The sequence below is a fragment of the Chlorocebus sabaeus genome, chromosome 3, assembly GCF_047675955.1.
Source record: "Chlorocebus sabaeus isolate Y175 chromosome 3, mChlSab1.0.hap1, whole genome shotgun sequence".
Lineage (NCBI taxonomy): Eukaryota > Metazoa > Chordata > Mammalia > Primates > Cercopithecidae > Chlorocebus > Chlorocebus sabaeus.
This window is the reverse complement of record NC_132906.1, coordinates 16,500,249-16,527,695: the sequence shown is the minus strand read 5'-3', so window position 1 is coordinate 16,527,695 and position 27,447 is coordinate 16,500,249. Positions and strand designations below refer to the sequence as shown.

Sequence of the window (27,447 nt, the reverse complement as noted above, 5' to 3'; positions counted from 1 at the left end):
TCTCAGAAATTTAGAATAGGGGTCTAGCTGAGCTGGGAATAAACCCATAGAGGAGCAGTTAGGCAGGGAGAAAGATAAATTAGCAAATAAGAAAAGTGACTTAAAAAAAAAAAAAAAAAAAAGCAGCATGCACAGTTACCGCACAGTGATCTCTGGTAATATCCTCTTTACTCATGTGAAAACTACTTACAAAAACCTCAACTCATGTGAACTCTGAAGTGGGTAGGGGAAGATAAAAAAGGAAATTCTTTAATTTTGTGCTTTAGAGTCTGAATATGGATGCCAGTTTGTTGGTTTATATTCCTTGGGAATATTCCACGGGAAGAAACTGGTCCTCCTTGCAGTCGGCACATCACAGCTTCCCAGGTGTAACAACGTGGTTGGGACAGGAGAAAACGGTGGCTCCTAAGCTTTTGCGTAAATTGGAAGCTGAATCAGGCATTTGCTGGAATACAATCAGATACCAGCAGCTAATCTCAGGGCTTTCAGAAAACAACGGAAATCCGGTAGAAATAGAGTCTCCAGGAGGGTAGTTGCCAGCTAGGATTCCTCAGGGGCTCCACTCTCTATCTTACACATGAACTCTGTCTTTCTCTGGGTCATTGGGTCACAACCAATGAAGCCTTTCTGAGTGACAAGCTGGGAATCACCGTGTTGCAGTTACAGCAAGTGTTACTGCCAACTTTGCCAAGAGCGTGTATGTGTGGTTTCTGTGTGTGTATTCCCCTCTGTACTTTAATCTTATTTTCATATGTGAACACTAAAGAGATTGCACAAGAGATAACCTTTATCTTGAAATCTGACTCTCAGTAAGCTGGACCAGTAACACACACACACACTCGCACACACGCACACTACCTGCGGCCGCAGAACCTTGCACCCTTAGGCTGGCTCGCGTCTTAGGGTTTTGGTATATTTGGTGGAAACTTGCCAATTTCCTGTGCCTTTTGGAAACACCAAACTGGGTGGGGGGTGATTGGAACGCTGTGGCTCATCATTTATTCATTGCGACTCTTTCGATTGTTGACACTAGTGGCAAGCCGCATCCTCCAGCTCTTGCAAGGGAAGTCTGACACCTTGAGGACAGGAGAGGGGGTGCCAGGCGCCCAGAGAAGCGGGAGTGGGAGAAGCTTTGAGAGTTGCAGGGGGCTACTTTCTTGCAGTCGGGCGGCGGGCCGCAGGGGTGCTTGTTTACCGGGCTAGGAGCAGGGCATTCAGAAGCTAGGTGTCAGAGCGCACTGAAGTCCAGCACGGCTGCAGAGACTGCCCTAAGACTGGAGGTGTGTCTGGCTTGCATCCAGGGCCACAGGATAGATTCTCGCCACCGACCTGGCTGGACGACGGCTGGCTGGTAGTGAGCTCCCCTGCCCACTAGCTGACCTCAAGCAGTCGGCCCCGGTAGGTGGAGGTTATTCGAGGGGGACGAGTTGGGGACGGAGCATCAGCTCCTGCCAGCGCGCGGGTCTCCTCCACCTCCGAGCAGTGTGGTGCGTGGGACGCGCATCTTCCCGGACTATCCCTTTCCAGCGCGGTCTGTGCGGACCCCGAGCCCGGCAGTCGCCAGGGACGGAAGGCGGGGTGCCTTTCTCTGGGCTCATCCGCTATCAGCCGTGGGAACTCTTAACTTTATCCGGAGGGATCGGTGAGGGCAGGGGTGGGAGAGGTTCTCCTCCCCTGGCGCTTACCTCCCCCTCCCGGGCCGCCCCTCCCCCGCCTCCCATGGCTTCGCTTTCAGAGCATCCTCACTCCGCCCAGTTCGGTGCCAGCTGCGTGGGCTCCAGCTTCGTTCCTTTTCCTTGGAATGCTCCAAAACTCGGCAGCGACTGAGGGAATTCCATCGGAATTTGCCGGGCGTGCTCTCACCCCGCACGGCACCCGCGCCGTCCGTCCCCGGATCCCATCACTTCAGCCCGAAGGAAGATTGCAACTTTGCAGGTAAAGAGGATGTCGCCTCGGAGCTCCGTTCGCCCGGAGCTACACCTCGCCTTCTTTCTGGGATCTCGGTTAAGTTTCCTAAGCTGCCTGGGAAGCCGGCTCTCTTCTGGGAGGCGGACATCCCTGGGGGGTTACGAGTTCGAAAGGTTCTGGCTGTATGGTTTCTCTTCAAGGCTCGGGGAAAAAAATCTGTGGAGCTTTCGGTGCTCGACTCGGGCTGAGCAGGAGTTTGGGGGTGCTTCTCCGTCGTCCACCGCACTCGGCTTTAAAGCAGGGGAGAGGGCGAGGAGTGAACCCCTGGTGTGACTTATATGGTAAACAAAGGCGCTGTAGCCACGCCGTGGTGCTGGGGAATGTGGCCGCTGTTAGCCTTTTATGCATTTGGGGAAAATGGAGATCTCGGGGGCACCTGGGTGCATATAAGTGAGGCCTTAGCTCTCCGGCACTTAAAGTGGGGGCACGAAGGAAGTAAAGTGATCAATATTCTACCGATCGATTACATTCTGCGTCATTTTCATTCTCTGTCAGGAAACAGAAACACTTTTATCCGTGTTGCCCGACCCAGGCTAGTGATTCCTAGTTCGCTTGGCAACAGAGATTCCAATGAAGCCAATGAAGCCCATGACCCGGTTTGCTACTTGGTGAAATCACTGGGATTCACTGCACAACTTGTTGTTCCAGCTGTGAACTCAGCTGCCTTTTGTGACTAGAGACAAGAGTATGCTGGAAAGGCATCGAGGGTTTAGGAGAGCTGAGGAAAGGGATCTCTTATCTTGTCTGCCTGCATTCACTATGGTGTATCCACTATGGTGTATCCCTGTTCACATGGCTTCTTAGGGAGGTCCTTCCCAGTGAAATTCCATAGCTATAAAATGCAGCAAGTTGCTTAAGGAGTAAGCACCAAGCCAAAGGAGTAGGAGGAGACAGAAGGAAGCTTTAGTTGTTTAATTAAAAAAAAAAGACAGACTTGTAAAACTTTTTCAGTTTTAATAAAACACCGCCTCTCAGGGCTCATATAATTTCTGCCTTTCCTTTCACAGCACATAATCACACCACCAAGAATATTACCAATTCTTTAACAAAAAGGTTTACAGGAGGGTATTTTTGGTTTTGGGGTGTTTTTTGGTAAAACTCTAAATTAGACATTGAGAGTAAGAGTGGGCGGAGATGTTAAAATGCTGAAATCTTCATCATTGTGTTGGGTTTGCTATTTAAAAATACATTTATAACGCCTACTTTTATTCACCTGGACGCTATTGTCCATAAAATATCCTCCTTAAATGTTTAAGGGGAAAAAAAAGCAATAAGATCAATTTCAGTTTAGTTGCTTACTGGTCATTCTGAAAGATATATGAGTTAGACTAGATTTTCATTACTTATAATCTTTAAAATCTTGTAATTGTTATATAATTTATTTTTCTGTTGCACTTATTTCCAAAAGGTCAAGATAAAAATGCATAAATAAGTCCGTGACAGAGTTAAAGTTCTATATGAATTTTATAGCTATTTTAGTTATTCAACCAGTAAGAGGCGAAATAACTTTTCATATAAAATAACCTTAATCAATTCATACTTTGTATTAAGAAGAAGTAACAGAAGCAATCATTTTATTCTTTCTCATTAGAGGAAATTTTAATGTCTTATTCTATACACACATTTCAAAGTAACTTTCTAACTTATGCTCCATGGAGAACTACAGCCATCTATAGGACTGAAAAGTTACCTGTTTCAATATCCTCATTTAGGAAACCAAAGCTAAAGCTAAATAAATATTAAAAAATGACAACTTATGTTTATAAACTATTACATCATTTTAATTGGTAAGGAATCTAGAAGTTAGATTGGCTGTTTTTCAATATTTGGATGGCTGTGTCTATCAATACTTTTGTGAACTAGATGTTATTAAAAACTTCACTGTAATAACTAAGCTTAGGAAAATTGCTGTTTCCTAACTGTAGATGAAAGATAGAAATGATGACAATCATTATTTTTAATTTTTCTTTTATGATATCAAAGTAATAAACATATCTGATCATCTAGTCAAATGCTATCAGCGTACCCTGTGAAAAACATAATTACATTTGTATTGAAATATACTAACCCCCTTTAAGATGCACTGATTTTAACCCCACTGAATTAAAAATACTTGTAAATGTATATTTTTTGAAATAGTCTGTTATATTTTTATACCTGTATGTTTAATTGCCAGGATTATTTATGGCAGTTCAGATGATCAGCATTATATTTAGCAGCTGAAAACTGAAATAATTTCTCTTTTCTGATCTATGCATGTATTGGAACAAAAATAAAAATATGCACATATTGGTTCAATAGTAAATATTGTAACTATCAGTGCTTAAAGTTAATATAGACATATAAGTAAAGATAGATTTATGAGAAATACTAAGCAGTAGCTAGAACTATAAAATTAGGAACTGAATATTTTATGAAAATATGATGGTTGTATTTTTGAAAATAATGTCAGGTAAAGGGGAAATACAATAAACTATTAAGTTTTCATTTTTCCAAAACCATCATTGCCATATAGTTTATGAAATCAAATTCTAATGTGCACTTTGACTTTAGAAATTGAATTGTCTGGACTCATTTGAAACCAGTGTTATTGACCTCTTTAATGCCTATGGAAACCCCACCATGATTATTTGGTTCTCATTAAAAATGAGGTTGAGAGGAGACAGCTCAAAGTAGAAACTTTGCCTTTTCACCTAATTATACTCTATACTCCCCCCCAAAAAAATATTAAAACTGGTTCGATTCAACACAAATTTAATTGGGAAATTGTTTCTATCTAGTTATAATGAAGAGTTGATTTAGAACTATCTTACTCCTCATGTTTTCTATTTCTAACCCTTCCAGAGGCATTGACACCTCAATATTTTAAGAGATTTGGGAATATTTTGATTGGGGATATAATATCATGACTATGTCTTTTTAATCAGCACAAATATAGACCTAATTTTTGAGAACATTAGTATTACTGAAATAACTTTATGATGCAAAAAATACATTTAGGGAAAGACACTGTTTATTTGGGAAACTGAAAATTAAAGGCAAGCGCATTGAAAATGTATTAATTCAAAACCATGTGGTTTCATGAAGTATTTAGCAAATTAAGTGATGTATCTAAATGTTTAAAAAATCTAAATGACCCTCCTGAAAGTTGTTTAATTTTAATAGGATAAGAAAGAAATAGTTTCAGAACTTGATCTACTATTGTAACTAAACTGTATGTAATATCCTATTAATATTAATGTATGTTTTATCTGTCTTTTTAGAAATATAGCAGTGTCATAGAATGACTTCTTGAGAGACACTAGATGACACATGGACACAGTGTTACATATAAAATTAGAGATGTTAATTAAAACATTATTTAAAACTATGCCTTGATAGCTTTATCTAGCACACTGCATTCTTTCTGAGAAATGACAGTGAAATGAAACGAATCAGATATTCATTAATTATATTCTGTCTGTAGTTTGCTGTTAGATTTTGAAATATGTCGAAAAAGTCACCATGAGTAATTATGTCAAACAAATACTATCAAGCTTTGAAATTTACCTGAAACAGGACCTATTGTGAAAAAAGAAAAGAGAGAAAATGGGCCAATATTTATGAGAATTTAATGTACACTTGGTGCTATGCAAGAAACTTTGAAAAAGGAAGCTATTTTTCATTGTTATCTTAACATCTACCTTGAAACTGAAGTATTATCACATTTTAACAATCCAAGAAAGATGAAATTTATGAAAATCACAAAATTGCTTTGTGAGAAGGCAGGATTTGAAGTATATCAAATCCCTTCACTATCAGGTACTACATCTACCTGAGAGTAAAGTCTACACTCTTTTTACTTAATTCCTGTGGTTTCTAAGATACAATCAATAATCTTTTAATAAGTTTCATAAATTCATTTTTTCAGTTATTTATTTCTTGAATTTTAAAAATATAGCATCGGAACATAAACAACTGTCCCCATAATGGGGATAGAATTTGAAACAGTAGTCTGTTAAAATTCTATCAGTTTTGAAGCAGAGCAAGAGGTAAGCTACTTGTCTTGAGCAGGATGATCTCAAAATGACTTCCTTTCTTATTCTTAAATATACATCTAGTACATGTAAAAAGAAAAAAAAGTTTGTTTTTATGAACAAAGTTCAAGATTATATTTTTTTAGAACTATTCATGAGCTTATAATTTATAAACAAAAAGTTATCATTCCAAACTTTTGAACATTTGTAAGCTGGTAATAAAATGTCTTTATTAAAAAAAGGTCATGCTAAGACATGTTAGGTTTATACTACATCTTATCAATGTTATGTAAAATTTCTAGACAAGTGTATTTGTTTTCGTTTTATCTGAAATTTTAATTTTCTAATTATTGTAGTGTCCCTTGGTATTTGAGAGGAGCTCTCATTCATGCATCCCAAAAGATGTCAATTAGCTGGTGCCAAATCTTAACAAATTTGTCATGATACTTACTAAGCATATATATGCATTTGCGCTGACAGGATTGTGTCCAAAACCTATTGACATTGAGGTTGAAGGAATAATTTCTTTACATATATGTAATACCATTACAAAAATTATCACTTAAATATTATCCATTGAGTAGATATTTGTTGAATATTGGTAAATGAATAATTGAATCAATAGATGAATGGCACATGCATACGCTTTTCATTTATGTTACATTTTCTGGCAAAGTTCCCTCTGTCTAGAATAACTTCTACCTTTTTGTTTCTGTAAAAATGTTCTTCAGACACTAAAGCCTGGTTAGTGCCTAGTTAAATCCAGTATGACCGTCTCCTTTAAAGTTTCCTTCATTTCTCCAGATGTCCCAGGTATAAATACAAGCAAACAGCTTGCTATATTCTGTCTTGCAGGTTGGTAGAGGTCTGTCTCCAGATCTAGACAGTAAACTTTTTTAAGGAAACCAGAGGATTTTCCAAACTGTGTGAGTTTGTAACTGAATTAGAGTGCCATAAATACTATGCTTCATAATTGACATAATTAATGTACTTTATACTTTCGTAATACTGTACTTGGCTAAATTTTTAGCATATATTTATATAATGATGCCAGTCATGATAATGTTGCACTTATACAATATAATGAGTACCATATTATTTATTATGTTACTAAAATAATTTACCCACCATTATTCAATAAACTTAACTTTCGGTCAACTACTCACTCTATAACGCTCATTTTTATAGGATTTATATAACCAGTTATTAATGTGTTTCAGTTTAAGTGGTACCGTGCCAGAATTCTTAAAGAAGGGCTTTTGTTCCATTACACTATGAGAGGAGTAGTTAGAGTTGAAAGAGGACAGATACAAGCATTTCTCAGGAATGCTTACTGAACTAAAGAAAGCCAGAGACTTCGTTGGAGTGAGGATATTTGGGAAGTAAGTTGAGAGTGCATTTCAAAGACTTGACAGTACATGATGTCCCACTGTGTGTGGCATGAGGGATTTTAAAAAATTTTTTTCATTCTACTTCATTGACAATAGAGTTTTTACAAATCAAGATTATGAAAAGTGTTCAGATACTCTGCTATATTTTTAATGCATTTCATCTCTAAATGATAGTGGAGAAATAACACAATTTGCATACCAGGATCATAGTTCATAATACATTGTAATTTTTACTTTCACAGAAGTAGTATAATAGCACTGACTACGTGCTTTTTGAATAGATGAGTGAAATAAATGAATGCATAAATGATTGAATTGGTCTGTTGTCAGTTGCTATGCTCAACCTCTTTAATTTAATACACTGTTCATTCAAGTAGCTGATCATACACCAATATGAACCCCTAAAAATACAATGGAGGGATGACACAACAGACATAATGTACATGAAGTGAATAACAGAGAATCTATCATGATTTATGTACAATCATCTTCGCCATTTATGACAGCACAAGTATCTTTTTATGTAAAGATTCCTTTCATTCTAAGGTAGAGTGAAGCTGCATGCCCTGAAACACATTGAGGTCTCACTTTAAATGAATGTTCTTTTGTGGTAGTTGCAGTTTGACAAGCAGAGTTGGGTCTTCTTTAATTTTATCTAGAGCCCAACATGTACAGGAATATAATTGATATGTGTATTCAACATACATATATGTGTCTATGTGTAAACACACATATATGTAATAACAGTAAATAACAAGTAATAAAGAGTGGGAGACTGCTTCTGAGTGTGAAACACAAATTATTATTGAATAGTATAGAGTAACCCATAAAGGACCACAGGATTTGTTTGTGAATATATCAGTGTCCCTATAAAATGGTTAGATTTGCAATGAATGACTTGGAAGCAATCTTATTTAAAAGTATGTTTCTAAGTAGGCCTCCTAAATCTTTCTATATGATCATACAGTCATGCATGAAATATGTCCTCAGAAAGGCATCATTAGGCAATTTCATCATTGCACGAACATCATGGAGTGTACTTACACAAACCTAGATGGCAGAGCTTACTACATACCTAGGCTCTATGGAATAGCCTATTTCTCCTAGACTACAAACCTGTGTAGCATGCTACTGTAGTGAATACTGTGGGCAATTGTAAATATACAATGGTAGATATTTGTGTATTTAAACATAGAAAAAGTACAGTAGAAATACAGTATTATAATCTTATGGGCCCACCATCATATACATAGTTCATCATTCACCAAAATGTTGTTACGTGATACATGACTGTGTATTTCTCTGTCTACACACACGCACACATACACACACACAAGCACACACTTTACTGAGGCCTTAACAGTCACTCTGCTAGATGCTGAGGATACAGAGATGAATAAGACATATTTTCCTTTTTCTTTAATATTTTAAGAAAAGTTTATTTATAAGCCTCTTATCATACTCCAGCGTTCTATATTATCTAAAACATATTTGGCAACCTTATTTTCTCTTGATCCTTTCCCATGACAACTGTGAACTCATTAAATAAATAACATAAATTATATTACAATGAGTACAGTCTATACTTGACATTTAAAAGATAAAACAGAACAAAACAAAAAATTTGGGCCATGGTGGAATAAATCTAAATATATCTTTTTGCCACTAATTATTGTTTTCTATAAGAGTAGGACTTAAGTTTTTTGACTGTAAATCCGTTGTTAAATTTAAATAGCATTATTGACACTATTAAAAACAGTGTTTTCCTTTTATACATAGATATTACCAAATTACCATTCACAGGGCTATGTATTTTAAGAGGTAAGTTGTTTTCCAAAGTCTGGTTGGATTTTTGGTGTTACCCTAGGACATGTTGCCCTATCCCACATGGAACCAATGAAGCAAACCTTTTGTAGTGAGGAATATAATGATCTGGATTCTCAACACCCTACCCCTTTCTCTTGAGACAGTAGAGACCTTGGCTTAAGAGATTCTATAAGGTCAGATCAATTTTAGAGAAATCTAGGAGTTCTCAGGGCCCATTGTTAGTGTTTTCTCATGGGCTCCTCTGTCTACTGCTAAGTCTATTGAAAACCTAGAAATAGACTACCTTTCTCATGGCCTTTAATCTTGAAAACAAAAAAGGGACTGGACTAGATACAATCATCTTTTTTTACAAAAACCATTATTGGAACCTGCATTCCTAGGACTACCAATCGTGCCAGAATTTTTTCCTTTCTGAGGGTTATCATGCAAAATAATTAGAGTGCCTACGTCTAAGCATCTGAGAGCCTCTAAAATAAAGGAGAAAGAACATTTAAAGATATGTCCCTCTGCATGTGCTGTATAAAAAGAGATGTTGGCATCAGGGAAAGTGTTATTTGCTTATCTGGTTCATTTTAACCTCACAGCTTAACATTTTGATTTGTAATGTGCAAGCTACTTGGAGCTGAACTGCACATTTTCATTTAGCACTCCAGCACGTTCTTGGAACAAAGTGAACCAGCAAATGATTTTGCCCTTTCGTGAATAAAAGAAGCTTTAATAAATAACATTTCATTATAGTAGTGTTTATGATAAATATTTTTCCATCAAATAAAAATGTCAACAATTTTAACCTGAAGAATAAGAACTGCTTTGCATTCTATTGTATTTAGCAATGAACCACTAAAACCAGAACTTAAAGCAGAACTTGCTTAAGCACATTTTTTAACAGTTCCTACACTGCTGTAATTGAAATATTGTATATAATTAAATAGTGAAAATTACCTTTTTAAAGATTAATAATTAATGGCAATAATTATTGCCAACATCAAATACAGAAGATCTGTTTTTAAATTGTAACATTTTAGCCTCTGATTTTTTAAAAATGTAAATATCTACAAAGTAAATATACAACCCAGTTGAGAAAAAGTAAACAAAGTGAGCACTTGGAATGATCAATTTTTGAATAACCTAGTATAGCTGAAGCATGTAACCTAATTCATTTCAGTGTATCTCAATGAAGTTTTTTTAAAAGATAATCTACTTTCTTATAATGCTTCTGGTTTTGAGAGTCAAAATGAGATCTTTTCATCTTTGATATATAAAAGGATTATTGTCAAATATTTAATGTGATCAATGAATGAGACTCTCTAACTACTCATAAAATACACTGGAATTCAACTGATTTTAGAAGGGTTTCAGGGTCTGCCTGAAATTTATCTGGATTATTTTAAATATAATGAAATAGATACGTAAGTAAACCGAAGGCAGCGACTGCTCAAAGGGTTTCACATACCCTTTGTTTCTTCAATACTATACGCTGCCAGTACTCCATCAGTCCTACAAATGGGAATTTTCAATTGTCTAATTGGAGCTGGGACTAAGGCTACTCCCTCATGGATTGGAGGCTTATGACAGAGGAACTGCCGTATATGAATTCACATTCCCTGCTACCTCAACCATAGCAGGGTGCTTCCATATGTAGGTGGTGCATATGGTGAACATGCATATTTATGAACATTTATAAAATTGTGGTAAGATCATGTTTTCATGGTGAAACGAAATTACAACCTTGATTAAATTATGCCTTCTGATGAAATCCCATGACTGTTTTCTTTCTTCTCCATAGGTTGTACATAGACATTTCTTCCTAGTCTATTTAAGAAAATTTTATATGAAGAAAGGCTTAAACAAAAATATTTAAAGAAACGAGATTTCAGGTTATTACATTGTTCCTTTGTGTACAGGAAAAGGCACATTGAATTTAGTCTATTGTGCTTCAGAAAAATGATCTATTATTCTCTCTAGGGCATTATGAAGTTAATATCATTACATGGTTGGTGGTGGGGTTGAATGTTTTACACTAAAATGAGTGCCCAATATGATCCTAAGGAAAAATATTAAAAATATTCACCATACAAATATTTTCAAATGTCCTGTCTAAAATAGCAAAATACTTGATATATTACTGATGTTGTTAATCATAGTTAATAGTTCATTTTATAAACAGTTTAACATTTTAATTTTAATTCATGCAATAAATACTTTCAGTTCATTTTTCTAAACTCTTAGCAGCATGGTATTTTGAAAGTGTTTGCTAGTTGCCAGAAATATAAGTGTAAGACAAAACAATGCAAAATATTTATCCGTATGTTTGATGAGCTATTTTTGTCTTCTTACCCTAAAGTAAGTTAAAATAAATTGGAGGATGGTATGTTTATCTTTTAAAATATATAATTTCTATGTACCAACACATGTGCATGGGGGCGGGGTGGGGAGCCTGAGCTGGATAGATGATTTTTTATTTTTCCAGAAATAATGATTAGTATGTTTCATTTTCTATTTTAGTTTTTTTTATAATTACAGATATCATATGTTTTTAGATGACATCTATTCCTTCTAGTACCAACATGTATCTTGATAGATTAAGAGTTCTCTTTAGTATACGTTTCAGTGTATGTTGCCAATGAATTTTTTATTTTCGTGGGATTGAAATGTTTTTGTTTTAACCTCACTTTTAGAGTTTCTTTCATTAACTAGGGTATTCTAGGTTGAAAATTCATTTTATTTCAGTACTTTCAAAATGCTGTTAAATTGACTTTCAACTTCCACCATTTCTGTTGAGAAGTCAGCTGTGAGTCTGATGATGCTCTTTGAGGTTAATGTGTGTTTTCTTTTTCTTGTTTTTATATTTTAGCTTACTTTTTTATTATCAGCAGTCACCCAATTATGTGTCTAGATGGTGTCCTTTTATTTCTACTGTTTGACATTTGGACCATTTTTAAAGCATGGCTTCCTGTCTTTCATTACTTTTAGAAAAATTTTAGTCACTATCTCTTTAGATATAGCTTTGACCTTCATTTTTTCCCTTCTTAAGACCTCCAAATAAAGATGTATATAGCTTTTTACACTGTGTTGTGTTCTAGTAAACTTTACTTTTTCTTTTAATGCTTTTTCCATTTATTTTTGTCCTCTGGGTTGTAATCTGTATATTTTACTTACAGCTCTCTCTTCCCATTTATGAATCGTCTTTTTTTCACCATGTCCTATCTGTAGTTAAAGTGATTTATTTATGCATTTTGCATATTCTTTTATTTTTAATTTTTTGGGTACATAGTAGGTTTATGTATTTATGGGGTACATGAGATATTTTGATGCAGGAATGCAGTCAGTAATAATCACACCATGGAAAATGGGGTATCTGTTCACTTGACCATTTATCTTTTATGTTACAAACCATCCATTTATACCCTTTTAGTTATTTTTAAATGTAAAATTAAATTAGTTTGACTTTAGTTACCCTGTTGTGATATCAAATACTACATATTATTTATTCTTTCAAACTATTTTTTGTGCTCATTGTCCACACTCCCTCTCAACCACCACTACCCACACCAGCCTCTGGTAACCATCCTTCTACTCTTATCTCCATGTGTTCAATTGTTTTGATTTTTATATCCCACAAATAAGTGAGACGATGTAATACTTGTCTTTCTGTGCTGTCTTTCCGTGCATTCACTTAACATAACGACCTCCAGTTCCATCCATGTTGTTGCAAATAACAGGATCTCATGCTTTTTTATAGCTGAATAGTACTTCATTGTTTATATGTACCACATTTTCTTTATCCATTCATCTGTTGACAGACACTTAGGTTGCTTACAAATTTTGACTATACTGAAAAGCACTAAAACAAACATGGGAGTGTAGATATCTCTTCGATATACTGAGATACCCTGCAGTGGGATTGCAAAAAAAGTGAGATACCCTTGCTGGAATTGCTGGATCATGCAGCAGCTCCATCTATATGTTTTTGAGGAATCTCCAAAGTTGTTCATTGTGGTCATATTAATGTACATTCCCAACAACAATGTATGAGGGTTCCCTTTTCTCCATATCCTCTCTAGCATTTGTTATTATCTATCTTTTGAATAGAAGTTGTTTTAACTGGGTGAGGTGATATCTCATTGTAGTTTTGATTTGCATATCTCTGATGGTCAATAATGTTGGGCACCTTTTCATATGCCTGTTTTCCATTTGTATGTCTTCTTCTGAGAAATATCTATTCAAATCTTTTGCCCATTTTTTATCAGATTATTAGATTTTTACCTATAGAGTTGTTTGAACTTCTTATATATCTTAGTTATTGAACCCTTGTCAGATGGGTAGTTTGAAGATACTTTCTCCTGTTCTGTGGGTCGCCGCTTTACTTTGTTGATTACTTCCTTTGCTGTGCAGAAGCTTTTTAACTTGATGTGATCCCATATGTCCATTTCTGCTTTGGTTGTCTGTGCTTGTGGGGTATTACTCAAAACATTTTTTCCCAGATCAATAATCTGAAGAGTTTCTCCAATGTTTTCTTGAAGTGGTTTTATAGTTTGAGGTCTCAGATTTAAATTTTTAAGCCACTTTGATTTGATTTTTGTATATGATGAGAGATAAAGATCTAGTTTCATTACTCTGCGTATGGATATGCAGTTTCCCAGTATCATTATTGAAAAGACTGTCCTTTCTCCAGTGTGTGTTTTTGGTACCTTTGTTGGAAATTGGTTCACTGGGGGTGTGTAGATTTGTTACTGGGATGTTTATTCTATTCCATTTGTTTAAGTGTCTGCTTTTATGCCACTATCATGTTGTTTTGGTTACTATAGCATTATAGTATAATTCAAAGTCAGTAACGTGATTCCTCCAGTTCTGCTCTTTTTGCTTAGGATAGCTTTGGCAATTCTGGGTCTTTGTGGTTGCATATACATTTTAGAATATTTTTTCAGTTTCTGTGAAGAATGTCATTGGTATTTTGAAAGAGATTGCATTGAATCTGTAGATTTCTTTGGGTAGAATGAACATTTTAACAGTATTGATTCTTCGAATCCATGAAAATGAAATATCTGTCCATTTTTGGTGTCCTTTGTAATTTCTTTCATCAGTGTTTTATAGTCTTAAATGTAGAGATCTTTCATGTCTTTGGTTATTTCATAGGTATTTATTTTTATGTGTGGCTACTGTAAATGGGATTACTTTTTTATTTCTTTGTCAGATTGTTTAGTGTTGGCACATAGACATGGTACTGATTTTTGTACATTAATATTGTATCCTGCAAGTTTATTGAATTTGTGTATCAATTCTAATAGTTTTAGGGTGGAATCTTTAGGTACTATGTTGAATAACAGTTATGAAAGTGGGCATCCTTGTCATGTTCCAGATCTTAGTAGAAACACTTTCAATTCTTCCCCATTTCTATGATACTAGATGTCTGTTTGTCAAATATTGCTTTTATTATGTGGAGGCATATTGCTTCTATATGCAGTTTTTTGAGAGTTTTTATCATGAAGTACGTTGAATTTTATCAAATACTTTTTCAGAATCAATTGAAGTGATTATATGTTTTTTACCCTTTAGTATGGTTTAACCCTTTAGTTGATACGATGTATCACACTGATTTGTGTATGTCGAACCATCCTTGCATTGCAGGGATAAATCCAGTATGGTCATGATGAATTACCTTTCTAATGTATGATTTAATTCAGTTTGCTCATATTTTGTTGGGGATTTTTGTCTCAATATTCATCAGATATATTGGCCTGCAGTTTTCTTTTTTTAAATGTTTCTTTGTCTGGTCTTGGTATCAGGGTAATACTAGCCTTGTAGAATGAGTTTGGAAGTATTCCCTCCTCCTCAGTTTTTTGGAATAGTCTGAGGAGTATGGGTATTAGTTCTTCTTCAAATGTTTGGTAGAATTCAACAGCGAAGTCATCAAATCCTGGACTTTTTTTTTTTTTTTTTTTTTTTTACTGCAAGACTTTATTATTACAGCTTTGATCTCATTACTTATTATTGATATGTTCAGTTTTTGGATTTGTTCATGGTTCAATTTTGGTAGGTTGCATGTGTCCAGAAATTTGTCCATTTCTTCTAGATTTTACAATTTATTGGCATGTAGTTGTTCATAACAGCCACTGATGACCCTTGAGATTTCTGCAATATCAACTGTAATGTCTTCTTTTCCATTTCTAAATGTATTTGGATCTTCTCTGTTAGTCAGGCCAGAGGTTTGTCAGTTTTGTATATCTTTTCAAAAAACAAACTTCTTGTTTCATTGATCTTTTGTATTTTTTTCTTAATTTAAATTTCATTTATATTCTCTGATCTTTATTATTCGTTTTTTTCTGCTAATTTTGAGTTTAGTTTGCTATTTCTTTTCTAGTTCTGTAAGAAGCATCCTTAAGACATTTATCTGAAGTTTTTATTCTTTTTGATATAGGCACTTGGAGCTATAAACTTTCCTCTTAGTACTGCTTTTGCTGTATCCCGTATGTTTTGGTATATTGTGTTTCCATTGTAATTTGTCTCAAGATATCTTTCAATTTCCTTCTTAATTTCTTTATTGATGCACTGGTCATTCAGGACCATATTATTTAATTTCCATGTGTTTGAATAGTTTCCAAAATTCCTCCTGTTATTGATTTGTAGTTTTATTCCATTGTGATGAAAGAAGATGCTTGATATTACTTCAATTTTTTGAATGTTTAAAGACTTGTTTTGTGACTTAACTTATGGCCTGTTCCTGAGAATGATCCATGGGCTGAAGCAAGGAATGTGTATTCTACAGATTTTGGATAAAGTGCTCTATAAATATCTATTAAGCCTATTTGTCCTACAGCACAGGTTAAGTCCAGTGTTTCTTTGTTGATATTCTGTCTGGGAGGACTGTCCGGTGCTAAAAGTCGGGTGTTGAAGTCTCCAGCTGTGATTGTATTGAGGTCTATCTCTCCTTTAGCTCTAATAACATATGCTTTTTCTATCTGGGTACTCTAGAATTAGGTGCATATATTATATCCTGTTGCTAGATTGACTCCTTTAATATTATATAATGACCTTGTTTATCTCTTCTTACAGTTTTTGTCTTGAAATCTATTTTGTTAGATATACATATAGCTACTCCTGCTTGCTTTTTTAAAATTTCCATTGGCATGTAATATCTTTTTCCATCTCTTATTTTCAGTCTATGTGTATCTTTTTAAGAGTGTGTTTCTTACAGGCAATAGATCATGAGGTTTTATTTTTTTATTCATTTAGCCATTCTGTGTCTTTTGATCGGAAAGCTTATTCCATTTACATTCAATGTTGTTATTGATAAATAGAGACTTAACTCTACAGCCATGTGACCCTGAATGCACCCCAATCTCATCTGATTTCGAAGCTAAACAGGGTCAGGCTTGGTTAATACTTGGATGGGAGACTTACACCTACCATTTTGTTATTTGTTTTCTAATTGTTTTGTGGTCTTCTCTTCCTTTTTTACTGTCTTCTTTCCATGAAGGTAGTTTTCTGTGGTGTTATGATTTAAGTTTTTGGTTTGTATTTTCAGGGTATCTGTTGTGTGATTTTCAATTTGAAGTTATTGTAAGGCTTGCAAATATTATCTTATAATCTAGTATTTTAAATTGATGACAACTTAATACTGATTGCATAAACAAACACACAAAAGGAAAATTAATAAAAACTCTACACTTAGCTTTATTCCTCTGCTTTTTAACTTTCTGTTATTTCCCTTTATGTCATATTATACTGTCTATGTCTTGTAAATTTGTCATAGTTATTATTTTTGAGTGTTTCATTACTTAGTGTTTCTACTTAGAAAGACTTTTACACATCACAATTGCAGTGTTATTGTATTCTGCGTTTTACTGTGTGCTTACTATTACCAGTGAGTTTTTTACCTTTAGAGGGTTTTTTTCTTACTCATTAACATGCTTTTCTTTTAGAATTAAGAACTTTCTTTAACATTTCTTGTAGGACAGATGAAATCCCTCAACTTTTGTTTGTCTGGGAAAGTGTTTACTTATCCTTCATATTTGAAGGATAGTCTTGCTGGATATACTATTCTATGATAATTTTATTTTTCATTCAGCACTGTAAATATGTCATGCCACTCTCTCTTGGTCTGTAAGGTTTTCACTGAAAAGTCTGCTGCCAGATGTACTGGGACTCACATGTATGTTATTTGTTTCTTTTCTCTTGCTGCTTTTAGGATAATTTCTTCATCCTTGACCTTTGGGAATTTGATATTAAATGTTTTGAGGTAGTTGTCTTTGGTTTAAATCTGCTTGGTGTTCTATAACCTTCTTTTATTTGAATGTTGATAGGAAATGCTTGGATATTATCCCTTTGAATATACTTTCTATCCGTATCTCTTTCTCTGCCTCTCTTTAAGACCAATATCTATTAGATATACCCTTTTGAGGCTATTTTTTACATCTTATAGGCATACTTCATTTTTTATTATTTTTCTTTTGTCTCTTCTGACTGTGTATTTTCAAATAGCCTGTCTTTAACCTCACCAATTCTTCTGCTTGATTAATTCTGCTATTAAGTTACTCTGATTCATTCTTCAACATGTGAATTACACTTTGCAACTCTAGAATTTCTGCTTGATTCTTTTCAATTATTTCAATCTCTTTGTTAAATTTATATGATTGGATTCTGAATTCCTTCCCTATGCTATCTGGAATTTCTTTGAGTTTCCTCAAAACAGCTATTTTGAGTTCTCTGTATGAAAGGTCTCATGTCTCTGTTTCTCCAAGATTGGTTCCCAGTGACTTATTTATTTCATTTGTTGAAGTCATATATTTTCCTGGATATTCCTGATGCTTATAGGTGTTCTTTGCTGTCTGGTCATTGAACAGTTAGGTGTTTATTGTAGTCTTCACAGTCCAGACTTGTTTTTGCCTATCCTTCTTGAGAAGGCTTTCCAGCTATTCACAGGGACTTGGGCCACAAGCCCAATATCACTGAGATTTTTGCAGACTTGTAGAGGTCCTGCCTTGGTGGTCTTTAATAAGATCTGGAATAATTCTCTGGATTACCAGGAAGAGACTGTTATTCTTTTCTTTACTTTCTGCTGAACAAAAAGAGTCTTTCTCTTTCTGGACTGACCCAGCTGGAACTGAGGGTATGGTTATGCAGGCACTTCTGTGGCCAGTAGCACTGGACTGTGTTGGATCAGACCTGAAGCCAGCACAGCACTGGGTCTTGCCCAAGGCCTGCTGTAACTGCCACCTGGCTACCACCTATGTGCACTCAAAGTTCTAGGCCTCCACAATCAGCAGGCCAGGTTTGTGTTCTTTTCTCCAGGGCAGTGAGATTCCCCAGGCTCTCAGTGACCCCAGAGATGGTTTCTGAAAGTCAGGGATTAGAGTCAAAGGTCTTAGAAATTTGCCTGACGTTCCATTCTACTGCAGCTAAGGTGAAAGTCAGACCACATATAAAGTCCTTCCCACTCTTCCTTTCCCTTTTCACAGGCAGAGGAGCTTCATCTGGTGGGCATCACCACCACTGGCCCATGGTGGAGTTCTGCCAGGCCACTGATAATGTTCACTTAATGCCCAAGAGCTCTTCAGACAGCTTGTGGTAAATGCTGCACAGCCTGGGACTCACCCTTCAAGGTAGCGGGTTCCCTTCTGGCCCAGGACAGGCCGAGAAATTGTAGGAGCCCAGGCCTGGACTCAAGGAACCCAAGTGCCTGCTCATTGCTCTGCCCCACTGTGTTCAAGCTGGTACCTAAAGAGCAAGAAAAATTCCCCTTACTTTTCCCTCTGCTTTTCTCAAATGGAAGTCTTTTATAATAGGCACCATTGCTGGGAATCTTCTGGGTCAAATCTGAAGCCAGCACGTCTCAGGGCCCAAGGCCCATTGTGTACTCCCCGGGGATTGTTGCTGGTTATTCAGTGCCCAAGAGCTCTTTAGACAGCAGGTGATGAATCTTGCCAGAACTGGGTTGTTTCATAAAAGCAATGGATTTCCTTTTGGCCCAGAGTATGTCTAGAAATGTTATCTGGAGCTAGGGCCTTGAATGCTTCTGCCCAGTACCCTCTCCTACTGTGACTGAGTGGGTATCCATGATACAAGACGGAGTCCTTTTTACTCTTTACTCTCCACCCCCTAAGAAGAAGGAAGGGGAACACTTTTGTTCCTGTGAGTTGCACTGCCTTGGGTTGGGGGAGGATGGCGTAAGCCCTCCTTTAACTGCCTCAGCTGGTGTCTCCCCAGGTCACATGTCACCTTAGTCCTCTGGTTCTGAGTCCAGCCTGGCACTAGGAATTGTAGTCCTTGCATTCTGAACTGCCTTTCACATTTAACTAGGACCCCAGAGCACTTTGGCCCATGATGGCAAGGCTTGCCCAGAAACTTGAGTTCTGACCACTGGGATAGGCAATTCCCACCTGGCTAGGTCTAGTCCAAATGCTCTCTTTGTGCACAGGCACTTGTTGAGTCCAGCAAGGCTTATTCTCCACTATTACGGGGCAGCACTGAGTTCAAAGTAATGTCCGCCCATCACTGTGCTGTCCCTCCTCCAAGTGCACAGACTTTCCTCACTGTATGGCCACTGACGTAGGATAGGGGAGGGCTGGTATCAGCAATTAACACTGTCTCTCAGACCCTCCTCAATGCCTCTTTCAATGATATAACATTAAAACTAGGTACTGTGATTGCTCACTTGATTTTTGTGTCTTGTGATAGTACTTTTTTGTGTGCAGACAGTTGTTAAAATTTGGTGTTAGGAATATGAATGGTATCGGCTTCTATTCCATCACCTTACTCCATCCTCTTAAACTAGTTTATTGAATTAATAATTTCACTTATTGAAATTTCCACTTCTAGTGTTTCCATTTGATTTATTTTCTTATATTTTAGATCTCATAAAATTTTTACAATTTCTCATCTAATTTCTGAATATTCTTGAATATCACATTTAGTTGAAAGTCTAAGGCTGATAACTCCAATAACAGGTTCTGTGCTGGTCTGTTTATTAAGAATTTTTTAATTAAAATGTATCATCCTTTTTTTTCTAAAGTGAAAAATGTGTATCAAGAATAGTAGAAGTTTTGTTATCCTCCTTTAGAGAGGATACATCCTATCTACTGGAAGGCAAATAGGATAAGAGTAAATCATCTAATCCAATCACAGGCTGGAATGACTGGAGACTAATTTTAAGATTTTACAAGACTCTACGTACTCCTTCTATGACCCTGTTCCTATGTTGTAGGACCCGTGGGGCCTGTGGGCCTTGACTCTTTAATAAGGCCTTTTCTTCCTGCAGAGTCCAGAATAATAAATTTTATCTTCTCATTTGTGTGTGTGAGATTGCTGAATACTCTGCCCTAATTTTCAGCAGCTTGCTGATAAGCATTTTACTTCTTTCTCTGCAAACAATAAGATTTTAACAAATGCCTTGGTGTGGCACATACTTTTATCTGTATCCCTTTTCACCAGGACATGAGAAATACGTATTCTGGTTGCCTTGACAAATGCCTTGAGAGCAAATATGGCTTGTACAAGGTCAATTCATTTCTGTGTGGTTTCCCCCTATCTGGGATATTGGTTCTACAAGTCCTAGCTAGCTCTGCAACTCTTCGTTAGGAAAAGTCAATTTATTTTCATATTTGTTTATATTTACTCAGCTTGTCTAATTGTTTTCAGAAGGAGTGGTAATTCACTATAGAATCATAGTCAAAAGCATAAGCTCTTCTCTTATATCTTGATTTTTATGTTCAAACTTTTAGTCAAAATGTGTAAAAGAAAAAATTATATTCATATGGCACAGTAGAGATACATAATTGTATCCATAGAGAGATGAATATAGCAAAAACAAAAATGTTTTAGAATCTTTAGCCAGTGATTTTTTATTGTCACGGAAGTAATATTATTCTTGCCAAATTACCATCTTTCACATCAGGAATCAAACAACCATTTAAAGCTATTTTGTATAAAATAACAAATTATAGATAAAACTATCAATCTGGCACAAATTACTTGTAACTGAGTTCCGACTAAGAGCTCTTTCTTATTTAATAGCAAACACACTATTAACTGAACAAGAAGTAGAGGCAGTAGCAATTTGACCCCTTCTTCATTGAGGTGACATTTTTCAGGCCTATGGTTTTCTGAGTAATCCCCATTCCTATTATTTGATGTCCATTATAAAAGGATTGGAAGGTACTACAGCTCACTACTGCATGTGTTACAGTTTTTCACTGTTTTTGCTAAAATTGCCTATAAATATTGATAGAATATATTTTATTAAAGATGCTCTGCAGATGTGGGAAACACTATATTAGACCCAGATCACATGATTTTAAGGTATCATTCAAAACTGACTGTGAGACATTGTTTCTGATTTAACCATCAGTATTGTTACAGCTCATGGTTAATATATTGGGTAGTTTTCATATAATCCAAACTAGACCTTATTTACTCTGTGAGATGTGGATTGTCTTCTGTGTTTGTTTCTAACATGCACTGTAATTTTAATCTGTGCCAGAGGATGCAGGAGTGAATGAGAGAAATGCCATGTTCCCAACACAGGCTCCCAACAGCATGGTTTCAGCTCCAGCCTGATGAAGTAAAAATTAAGTTGTCAGTGCTGAACATTCTGAGACTGAAGAATCCATATTTTTGTTTTTGTTTTTTTTACACAATCCGTTCCAGTGTAAGATCTGTTTTAGGCACAATGAGACCCCATTGGATGGTCTGAGTGAAAATTCATTTAGGTTTGTTCAGAAGTTAGTGTGGATTTAGATGAAATTCTAGACTCAGTGACTGGTTGGTCATGTCCAACAATGGAGGTTTCCATTTGTATTTTGGGCTGACATTCTTAACCTGTCCCTCAACCCAAAGTCTGATGCCATGGTTGTGACTTTGTTCCTCAACACTGTATCTACCACCATGGGAAGGAGTTTATTGCATGGTAAAAAATAAGCTTCAGGAGAACCCACCTCACAACCAGGCATCCTTTCCATTGAAATATATTAAACACAAGCACCCAGATTCATCCAAGTTGTTTTTTGTATCAATAACTTATTCTTGTTTATTGCTCAGTAGTATTTCATGGTATAGACGAATCACGGTTTCCATGTCAGTTGGGACAATGACATGGATAAGCTAGAAGGCATAGTAATCCAGAATCACATTTCACCTCTAAGCTTCCTTTCTATGAAGGGCCTGAGTCTCCATGGATGAATACTCAACCTCCTTCCCAGGAAGCTCATAGATTTCTTCTAACTGTGGGAATCTAGGTCCTGGCAATGGGCTGTGGTGGGATCTCAGCAAGTGTCCTGTCACATCTGGAGAAAAAGATAATCAGACCTGCTTAAGAGTTGTAGGGTACCATCTGCAGGACTTTAGGCATGTTATGTATACCCATGATAGTTTTTGAAGAAAGAGCAGATGTTGAGAATCTCTTAAACTCAGCCTCAAAAGATCACCTCATCTCTACTCCATAGATCTATAAAAGTACGTTAGTTCTTAATTAATTCTTTCAAATGTCAGTGCTTTCTTTATTCCCCACATACCTTTTATATTTGACAGAAAGGCATTATGCCACTTTTCTTTCATGAGTACTGATGACCAAGACCGCCTTCTCACAGATTTCCCTGGTCTGCTTGAAGTTGTTCTTGGATAATAATTTCAGTAACCTTTTGATCATTTCCTAACTAGGCTTGTCTTTCTCCAGATGATGGGATGAGGGTGTGTGTGTGTGTGTGTAATGTTGGAGAGACCTACTTTGCTCTGATTCTGGTCTTCTCAGTGGAAACTTCAAGGCCTGCTCACTTCTGTCTGCATCTTGATTTGCCCTCTATTCATGTGTTCTTACAGGCATCAAGAATGATTATGAATGAATAAATAAGTCAGGAATCTGAATTCCTTCCCCTCCAGTTTTCCTTCACTGTCTGTTATCTCTTTTTGTCCTAATGTTCTATGGATGGTGTTGTGATAGCAGTTTGTATACAATGGTTTTTATATTAAAGTTTTTTTGATGGACAAAAACATATACTGTACATTTTTGCTATTAATAATATTTTTGGTTGACAAATCATAATTTTATGCATTTAAGGTAATCAATATGATGTCTTGATTTATGTATACAATGTATAATGTCTAGGTCAAACTAATTAATATATTAATCATCTTATTTATCTATCTTCTTTATGGTGAAATATTTAAAATGTCCTCTATTACAGATGCTACTCGGCTTTTGATGGGGTTATGTCCATCTAACTCATCAACTTATCTAAGTCAAAAATATTATAAGGCTAAAAGGCAATAAACTCATGTAAAGTTGAAAAATCATAACATGAACCATTGTAAGTTGGAGACCATCTGTACTTTGAAATGTACCATACATTATTATTAAGTATAATTGCTCTTATGTGCAATAGATCCCAAAACCTTACCTCCTATCTATCTGAAACTTTGTACTGTTTGCTCATCAGCTCCCCATTTCTTTCAGCTTCCATGCTCGTCCTCTGGTAACCATCATTCTACTCTATTTCTGTGAGTTCCACTTTATGAGTCCACTGTATATATTTGTGGACTTCATAAGGTCCACTTTATCCACCTATAAGTGAGATCATGCAGTATTTGTCTTTCTTTGCTTGGCTTATTTCACTTAGCATAACGTTCTCCATGCTGTTGCAATCTCCACTTCCCCTTTTAAAATATTTTATTTTCATTAATCATTGAGACAGAATTATACATATTCATGGGGTGCATTGTGTTTTGATACATCTATAAATTGTATATTGATCAAATTAGGGAAATTGGGATATTCATCAACTTAGGACTGCCTTTGCTCCATTCCATAGGTTTGGCATGTTGTGTTTCCATTTTAATTTGTTTCAAGGTATTTTTAAATTTCCTTTTCCTTTTTGATTTACACTATGACATGTTGGTTATTTAGGAGCATGTTGTCCAATTTCCACATGCTGGTGTATTTTCCTAGATTTTTTTCCTATTATTCATTTCTAATTTTATATCACTGTGCTCTGAAAAACCACTTGCTATGATTTCAGTTCTCTTAAATTTGTTAAGATTTGTTTTGTGACATAATATGTCATCTATCCTGGAGAATGTTCCATATGCACTTGAGAAGAACATGAATCCTGTTGCTGTTGAGTAGAATATTCTAGATAGTTCTGTGAGGTACATGTGATCTAAAGTATAATTCAAGTCCATGTTCCCGTATTGATTTTCTGTCTAGATGCTCTATTTTTAAAAATGGAGTATTGAGGTCCCCTATTATTATAGTATTGTAGTCTACCTCTTTCTTTAGATAATTTAATAATTGCTTTACATATTTATATTCTCAGATGTTGGGTGCATATATATATACAATTGTTATCTCTTCTTGGTGAATTAATACCTTTATTATTACATAATAACCTTTTTTGTCTTTTTAAAATAACATTTGACTTAAAGTCTATTTTGTCTAACTACTCTTATTCTCTTGGTTTCCATTTGTGTGAAATACTTTTTTCCAATCATTTCACTTTTAATCTATGTGCACCTGTACTAGTAAAGTGAGTCTCTTATAAGAAAATATGGTTAGATCTTGTTTTTTAATCCATTTAGCCAATCTATGTCTTTTTATTGAAGAATTTAATCCATTTACATTTAAGGTAATTACTGGTATGTAAGAACTTGTTGCTGGCATTTTAAAATTTTTCTTTTGGCTATTTTATACGTTCATTTTCTTCTTCTCTTACTGTCTTTATTTATGGTTTGATGATTTTCTGTGGTGGTATGCTTTGAACAATTTCTTTGTATATTTTGTGCAACTACTGTGGGTTTTTGCTAAGTGATTACCAGAAAATATCCTGTAACAGACTACTTTAAGCTGGTAACAACTTGCTTTTCATTCCATACAAAGACTACACTTTCACACCCCTACACATACTTTTTATTAATTTAATGTCAAAATTTACATTCATTTTTGTAATTTGTGTTTCTTAGCAATTTATTGTTGCTGAAATTATTTTTATTGTTTTGTCTTTTAATTCTCCTAGTAGAGATAAAGTTGCTTTACACATCACTCTTACAATATTAGAGAATTCTGAGTATGACCACATATTACTTATACCATTGAGATTTTTTTTAATTTTAAAATGTTATTTTAATTATTCATTAGTAGCCTTTCAACTCACCTTAAATAACTACTTTCAGCAATTCCTATAAAGCACGCCTAGTGGTGATGTATGCTCTTAGCTTTTGTTTGTCTGGGAGAGTTTTTATTTCTTTCTCATTTCTGAAACATAGCTTTATTTGGTAAAGTATTCTTGGTTGGCCATTTCTTTTTACTCCTTCAGCACTATTAATATATAATTCTACTCTCTTCTGGCCTAAAGGATTTCTGCTGAGAAATCTGCTGAAATCTATATTGTGCCTCCACTGAATGTGATGTTTCTTATCTTTTGCTGCTTTCAATATTATTTCTTTGTATTTGATTTTTGATAATGTGATTATAATGTATCTTGGTGATGTCCTCTATGGGTTGAATTTGATTGGCAACCTGTGACTGAGATGCCTGTACCTGGATGTTGTTGTCTTTCCCCAGATTTTGGATATTTTTAGCTATTATTTTCTTAAATACACTTTTTAGGCCTTTTTCTCTTTCTTTTTCTTCATGAATCCTACTATGCAAAAGTTAGTTTGATTCAAGTCAATACTAAAATAATTATCAACATTAGAGGGAGGAGATAGAGAATGATGAGAAGGGATGGTATAAGTGAATGAGGTCCTCATGATTCTGGCAGGACATTGATATAAAAGGGTCTAAGGAATCATATTAAAAGAGTTTTCCTACAAAGATAATCCTTTATAGTTATTACATTTAATATACCAATTAAATTCAGATTTGTAACTGTCTAAATAGCTTTAAACAAACTCTTTTGAACACATCTTTGAATAATATTTGTACTAAAGATTTTTAGTTTTTTTATTACCCTCCTCATTTGCAGTATTGCCTTTCTGCAGCCCACTGGCTGAAAAAGCTGGAAAGCTGTGCCAGATACCTAACAAGAGAAACATTAAAGAAGGATAATTAAATAATTGATGTGATTTCTTCTGTAATCAATCTCTATTATATTCAATTTGATTTATCTTCCTGGAGTTTTCACTGACATAACCAGTAAACAAATTTGCAGAGGAAAACACAAAAAAATGCGTATTATTTTCTGCTTGCAAAAATTCTGTTTAGAGTAAAATTTGTGCCTGAAAATTAATTATTGATGATCCAATAAAAAGATCATGTTTCAGACCCAAATGTGATTACTTTTACAGTAAATTATGGCAGGAGGATAGAATACTTGGTTGATGGAATACTAAGGTTAACAGCATTTGAGAAAAATAATAGCATGTGATGGACACTTTCACAGTGTCTTTCATTTGACTTGTTTCAAGCCACCCCAATTTTTTGAAGGGAGTTGATTAAAAGCAACATATTTGATACTACATAGATTCCAGTTTGAATCTTGATCCTCATATTCATGAACTGAGTAACCTAGTATAAATCACCTAATATCTCTAACCCCCAGGTTTCTCAACTATAAATTAAAACTAAGAATATCGATCTGACAGTTCAGTTGGTAAGATACATAAAATAAATCACAATGCTTGGTACATAATGATCCCTCATTAAATGACGGGACAATAGCTAATGATTTATTAGTGAAACCAAATTATTAAAATTGAGTTAAAGCTCGCAGGTTGTTTCCTAGTTGATTGACTGTAACTTTTTTCATTGATACCATGTTCTCTTTAATGACTAGAGGCATAGATTAACCCTAGATGTGCCTGAATTATAAAACAAGTAATGTCCTTGACTCCGACCATGGTATCTAAGTTTTAAAGAAAGAGATGTGATTGGTGTACAAATTTGGAGGCCAGGAACTCATCACCTTTACTATAGTCCTTACCACCTGGTTTTCGGTAGAGCAAGGATCCCGCAAAGGGGGAAACTGAGGAAAAGCAGGCAAATGATGACTCTAGGAGGGAATGCAAATAGCTACAAGGTATCAAGGCATCCTGTTGGTGGAAATCTCTGGGAATTCTTCTTGGTACTGCCCTAGTAGCAATAAAATACCAATACTACTACTTGTCAATATTGATGGAGCATATACTATGTACTCACTACATTGAAATCTTTCTGCATATTATTTAATTCTTAGACTAACTTTATGAGATATATATGAGAGCATGATATCAGATGTACCTGAGTCCATCTCAGCTCTATCTCTTAGTAGCTGTGTCAC

The 27,447-nt window shown here is 35.4% G+C and overlaps 1 protein-coding gene across 1 annotated transcript in view; it reads left to right on the top strand.

Moving 5' to 3' along the window:
* Nucleotides 1–1,682: 1,682 nt before the first annotated feature.
* TRPC4 (transient receptor potential cation channel subfamily C member 4) overlaps nt 1,683–27,447 on the top strand; it is a 217,997-nt gene continuing 192,232 nt past the window's right edge. Inside the window, exon 1 of the mRNA XM_007960191.3 lies at nt 1,683–1,935. The gene's annotated coding sequence lies outside the window, so the exon portion shown is untranslated. The remainder of the gene's footprint in view (nt 1,936–27,447) is intronic.